The following is a 6,915-nucleotide window of genomic DNA, read 5'->3' as shown; positions in this document are numbered from 1 at the left end:
GGGGGGGGGGGGGGGGAACCGCAAGCAAGGAAAACGACAAGTAGTCAGTGAGTAAAGAAGGACAAGTAGGGTGGGAAACGACGGCAATCACCGTTAGCGAAATTCGAGCCGCGTGACAGCGGAACGCTCACCTGCTGCATGAGCGGTGGCGCCACCACTGCGGGCGGCGACCGGACAGGGGACTTTCGTAGAGACGACGACGACGACGACGACGATGATGGCTGGATGACAGTGCGCAACGGTGCAGCGGCAAAGTCCGGCCCCCGCCGCTGCTCCAGCAGACGCCTGTACGGAGCGCGCGGCCTCCGTGGCATGCCGAGCGAAACGTGCTGCAGAAAGAAACGAGTTATCGAGTTATACATCAGTCAGCTCCGGTATCCTGCGTGAGAGGCTTACGATTGAAGATCTGGAATCCACCCTTAGACGTAGGCGTCTGCGATGGTATGGCCAGGTACAGCGGAGCGGCTCATGGATAAACACAGGCACCAGCCTCCATGTAGATGGATGTCAAAGAAAAGGAAGACCCAGAAAGTCGTGGGAATAGCTTGTTAAGGAGGATATGAGAGTGTGGAACCTCACAGATGAGGACACGCTAGACAGGGTTAAGTGGAAGAATGTTCTAAGAACCACCACGCAACGTCCAACCTGCTAGCATGCGGAACGTGGATGTTAAACGGATATGATGATGATGATGATGATGATGATGATGATGATCTCACGCACACATCAATGAAGATACGAGATATGTCATGCTCGTGACAATGAAGACACAAGTTATACCTCATGCTCTTAATGATAGCGATACAAGTTATATTTCACATTTGTGATGGTGGAGAGATACAAGTTATATCCCATGCTTGTAACGACTAACATACAAGTTATATCCTATGCTTGTAACGACTAACATACAAGTTATATCCCACGCTTGTAATGACTGAGATACAAGTTATATTCCACGCTTGTAATGACTGAGATACAAGTTATATTCCACGCTTGTAATGACTGAGATACAAGTTATATTCCACGCTTGTAATGACTGAGATACAAGTTATATTCCACGCTTGTAACGACTGAGATACAAGTTATATTCCACGCTTGTAATGACTGAGATCCAAGTTATATTCCACGCTTGTAACGACTGAGATACAAGTTATCTCCCACGCTTGTAATGACTGAGATCCAAGTTATATTCCACGCTTGTAACGACTGAGATACAAGTTATCTCCCACGCTTGTAATGACTGAGATCCAAGTTATATTCCACGCTTGAAACGACTGAGATACAAGTTATATTCCACGCTTGAAACGACCGAGATACAAGTTATATCCCACGCTTGTAATGACTGAGATACAAGTTATATCCCACGCTTGTAACGACTGAGATACAAGTTATATCCCACGCTTGTAATGACTGAGATACAAGTTATATCCCACGCTTGTAGCGACCCTGGGTACGGTCCGGTATACCGGAACGTACCCTGGTAACTATTTGATATGGTTAGGTTAGGTTTAAGGTTAGGATTAGGGCTAGGGAGTAGGCGTAGGTGACTTCCTAGACTCGTTAGTGGAGTAGGCGAGGTACGGTCCGGCATATTAGATAGTACCAGGATACTTTCCGGTATACCGGACCGTACCCAGGATATGTTCCGGCAGTACCCTGGGGGACATAGACCCTCTCAGCAGTAGTATAGCTCTAGTACTATAGCCCGCGTGCAGTTGCCACTGGGCTATAGAACAAGCCATTAGGGATGCGCGGGACCAACTTAGACCCGCTTATACCCGGCTATAAAATGTCTGTGGTAGGCAATAAATGCCTTTTATCCGAAGTGAATATGCCTTAAGTTATATCAGCTACTAAAATTTAACCTCTAACTATCGTTGAAATGGTCTACTTGCGGTATTTCTGGTAAACGAACATTCGATTTGCGAACTTCAAACGGCCATTTCTGGCTGCGCTGCAGCAGCGCCAGTCAGCGGGGAACTAGTATGTTTCTGAACGTGAGGGGTGGGCGGTTGGGTTGGTTGTGGACAAAAACGTTGTTGTCAAGTAACAAATTAGCGATCAAAAAAGATTGTAATATTAGTTTTGTCTTGAAAGATAAACAAATTACTATATTTTAATTTGTTACTTGATAACACAATGTTTTTGTCCACAGCCAACACAACCCGCTCATCCCTCCACGTGTGGAAATACATGGTTCCCGCTGACTGGCTGGAGTAAGTTGTCCCGAGCACTCGTAATGGCTGATGCTATAGCCCAGCGGCAACTGTACGCGGCTATAGTACTAGAGCTAGTACTAGTAGTAGTAGTAGTAATAATACTACTAGTACTACTACTAGTACTGCTCATAGGGTCTATGTCCTCCAGGTTACCGCCGGAACGTACCCTGGGTACCCTGGTCACTATTTGATATGGTTAGGGTTAGGGAGTAGGCGTAGGCGACTCCCAGACTCGTTAGTGGAGTAGGCGAGGTACGGTCCGGCATATTAGATGAGTACTAGGGGACGTTCCGGTATACCGGACCGTACTAGGGTACGTTCCGGCAGTACCCCGAGGGACATAGACCCTCTCAGCTCTAGTACTAGTTAGTAGTAGTAGTAACACTATAGCGTATAGTACTAGTAGGATTATTGCATAGGCCCTACGTATAGGCTATAGCATTCACCTGTCAATTGTATCGCTCTGCACTTGCAGTGCAAAATGGTGGAGCCTACATTTCCAGAGCTACCCTGAGGCTGTGTAATAATGTGTTGTATCTCTACACAATTTTGAAATTTTAATTAATGTTCAGGGTGGCTGCGGGTCCAGATTATCTGTACATGTATATTACCATTTAAGAACATGCAGAAGGTTCAGTGTTCAAGACCCAAGATTCAAAATACAATGTGTTTATCTTGTTTCCAAACATTGAATCTTCTAGACAGCATAATTAACTTATTGAATAACTTGTTGTTTGAATACTATCTTTATATTTGCAAATTGCAGGAAGGCCCAGTAAAGAAAAATGTTATAGATGTCATTGACTTATGCGAAAGCGTGGACGAAGGTATGTTTACTGTGTAAGATTAGAATTGCCATTTAAGTTATGGTTAGATAGCTACTGGTGACGTTTTGTTAAATGTGAATTTTAAAAATCATGCTGGTTGATTTGTAAACAAGCATAATTGTGTACGGAATGCGTATATGTTACGTGCTTTTATACAAAACTAATTTTAATTAAGTTCATATGTTCTAAGATAACAATATTGGTTGTGCCAGCGTCTAACGAAATGATCAGCTAGTGAATTATATTTTTAACATTTTTGCATTTTTTTAGTACTCAGGTACAGATCCATTGTCCATAATGCAAAGAGGTGTTGGGTATCATTTCACAATCCATGACGTAGTGTATCTATCTCGTGTTTCTACAGGCAGTGGTGCGCGACTGACAGTGGGATCGGCATGGGTGTGTCCGGGAGCTCCATGGTGGACAGCGATACTAGCATGTCACACCGTCTGCTCGCGTCTCAGTGCTGCCCTCTACCTGCCAACCCCTCACCCTCAGCTGTCAATGCCTGCCCCTTCACTCCCAACGCTTACCAACGCTACCAACGCTACCAACGCTACCAACCAACCAATCAACACCGGCCACAGACTTTCATTCAATCGCTGCTAGAGGGCCGTGTTGCGGAATCCATATGATGCAGTTGGTTGGCCACCTCCTCCTAGGTTTACCAGCAATGACTTCGGTACACATAAGTCCCAGGCAGGATAGACAGTGAGTACAGCGGATAAATGCTATCCCATAATCACCTCTGTTATGTATTTACGGTATGAATGTTTGTCTGCAATTAAACAATTTATTTTGGTCTTCCATCATTATTATCCTATATGCTATTTTGCTCATATTTTTCCTAGCTTTATTTTCATAGTCCTATCTATGGAGTTGACAAGATTTCGCAACTACAAACAAATGTATATGGAGAAAAAATGCCATTATTTAAAGATACTGTCGGATTGTGCGAAATTAAAAGCCGTATATAAATAATTACCAGGAGAAAAAGCTGGTTAGTGCTTGATACCGTACTATATGCACACTGTATACTAATAAATGCAAAACACGTTTGAATTGACCATGATTGCATTCTTCATCAACTGGTGATTTGGTTAAGTTACTCAGTGCATTGATCCTCATTCGTAGTTATCTAAATTATAATTATAATTCCTGAATGAGGATGTCAATATGATATATGATTTCTGACCTCTGCCTATTTTTCTACATTATAGCCAGCAAATGCTACAAAGGAGCATCAAGGATGTGTCTAAGGTTATGAAACTCACTTTGTACTTACTTTTAGAAGTCAACTTGTACAGCTTGATGCACAGGTAAACATCTTTTTCACCCCAATATTCATGAAAATACGGCAGGTAGGGGCGTGCAACAGGACACAATTTTGACAGATGTTGTTTGTTTATTTTAGGAGTGGCCAGCAGAACTGGTCAGCTATCGGCGACACACTACCTCAAGACCTGCTTGGAAAAAAAGGTAACAACAAGTCCCACTGCCGTCCATCCAGTTACAATTAGCTCATCTAAAGCTGGGTCCGTGAATCGTTTCAAATCTAACATCATGCATCATTTCTAATTCTCGCGAAAAAGACAAAAACTAATGTTCGTGCGGGCATGTTTTGAAGGCAAGGATCTGTCATCATGATCGATCATTTTGCAGCAAAATGATGATCGAGCGTGAAAACTTTGACGATTCCCAACACTAGTTGATGACGTCTGACATGCCTCTCCCTGTTTCTCCTGCTGTTACAAGCGTGGAGATAACTTGTATCTCAGTCGCGTGAGATATAACTTGTATCTCCATTATTACCAGCGTGAGATATAACTTGTATCTCAGTGATTACAAGCATGAGATATAACTTGTATCTCAGTCATTACAAGCGTGGAATATAACTTGGATCTCAGTCATTACAAGCATGGGAGATAACTTGTATCTCAGTCATTACAAGCATGGGAGATAACTTGTATCTCAGTCATTACAAGCGTGGGATATAACTTGTATCTCGGTCGTTTCAAGCGTGGAATATAACTTGTATCTCAGTCGTTTCAAGCGTGGAATATAACTTGGATCTCAGTCATTACAAGCGTGGGAGATAACTTGTATCTCAGTCGTTACAAGCGTGGAATATAACTTGTATTTCTCAGTCATTACAAGCGCTGGAATATAACTTGGATCTCAGTCATTACAAGCGTGGAATATAACTTGTATGTTAGTCTTTCCTAAGCGTGGAATATAACTTGTATCTCAGTCGTTACAAGCGTGGGATATAACTTGTATGTTAGTCGTTACAAGCATGGCGAATAACTTGGATCTCAGTCGTTACAAGCGTGGGATATAACTTGTATCTCGTCATTACAAGCGTGGGATATAACTTGTATCTCAGTCGTTACAAGCATGGGATATAACTTGTATCTCAGTCGTTACAAGCGTGGGAGATAACTTGTATCTCAGTCGTTACAAGCGTGGAATATAACTTGGATCTCAGTCATTACAAGCGTGGAATATAACTTGTATGTTAGTCGTTTCAAGCGTGGAATATAACTTGTATCTCAGTCGTTACAAGCGTGGGATATAACTTGTATGTTAGTCGTTTCAAGCGTGGAATATAACTTGTATCTCAGTCATTACAAGCGTGGGATATTAACTTGTATCTCAAGTCGTTACAAGCATGGGATATAACTTGTATCTCAGTCGTTACAAGCGTGGGAGATAACTTTTGTATCTCAGTCGTTACAAGCGTGGAATTATAACTTGGATCTCAGTCATTACAAGCGTGGAATTAAACTTGTATGTTAGTCGTTTCAATAGCGTGGATATAACTTGTTATCTCAGTCGTTACAAGCGTGGGATATAACTTGTATGTTAGTCGTTTCAAGCGTGGAATATAACTTGTATCTCAGTCGTTACAAGCGTGGGATATAACTTGTATCTCAGTCATTACAAGCGTGGGATATAACTTGTATCTCAAGTCATTACAAGCGTGGGATAATAACTTGTATCTCAGTCATTACAAGCGTGGGATATAACTTGTATCTCAGTCGTTACAAGCGTGGGAGATAACTTGTATCTTCAGTCGTTACAAGCGTGGGATATAACTTGTATCTCAGTCATTACAAGTGTGGATATAACTTGTATCCAGTCATTACAGCGTGGGATATAACTTGTATTCTCAGTCATTACAAGCGTGGGATATAACTTGTATCTCAGTCGTTACAAGCGTGGGATATAACTTGTATCTCAGTCGTTACAAGCGTGGGATATAACTTGTATCTGCAGTCGTTACAAAGCGTGGGATATAACTTGTCATCTCAGTCATTACAAGCGTGGGATATAACTTGTATCTCAGTCGTTACAAGCGTGGGATATAACTTGTATCTCAGTCGTTACAAGCGTGGGATATAACTTGTATCTCAGTCATTACAAGCATGAGATATAACTTGTATCTCAGTCATTACAAGCGTGGAATATAACTTGTAATCTCAGTCGTTACAAGCGTGGGAGATAACTTGTATCTCAGTCGTTACAAGCGTGGGATATAACTTGTAATCTCAGTCATTACAAGCGTGGGATATAACTTGTATCTCAGTCATTACAAGCGTGGAATATAACTTGTAATCTCTCCACCATCACGAATGTGAAATATAACTTTTATCGCTATCATTAAGAGCATGAGTATAACTTGTGTCTTCTTTGTCACGAGCATGACATATCTCGTATCTTCATTGATGCGTGCGTGAGTCATCATCATCAATCATCATCATCATCATCATCATCATCATCATATCCGTTAACATCCACGTCCGCATGCTAGCAGGTTGGACGTTGCGGTGGTGGTTCTTAGAACATTCTTCCACTTAACCTTTGTC

At 42.1% G+C, this 6,915-nt stretch overlaps 1 protein-coding gene across 1 annotated transcript in view; it reads right to left on the bottom strand.

Annotated features, from left to right (window-relative positions):
- Positions 1-6,915, bottom strand: part of LOC106814335 — a 29,856-nt gene that overhangs the window by 21,388 nt on the left and 1,553 nt on the right. The window lies entirely within an intron of this gene.

This window comes from Priapulus caudatus, unplaced genomic scaffold, assembly GCF_000485595.1.
Source record: "Priapulus caudatus unplaced genomic scaffold, Priapulus_caudatus-5.0.1 Scaffold906, whole genome shotgun sequence".
Classification (NCBI taxonomy): domain Eukaryota; kingdom Metazoa; phylum Priapulida; class Priapulimorpha; order Priapulimorphida; family Priapulidae; genus Priapulus; species Priapulus caudatus.
This window is presented reverse-complemented; position numbering and strand designations above follow the sequence as displayed.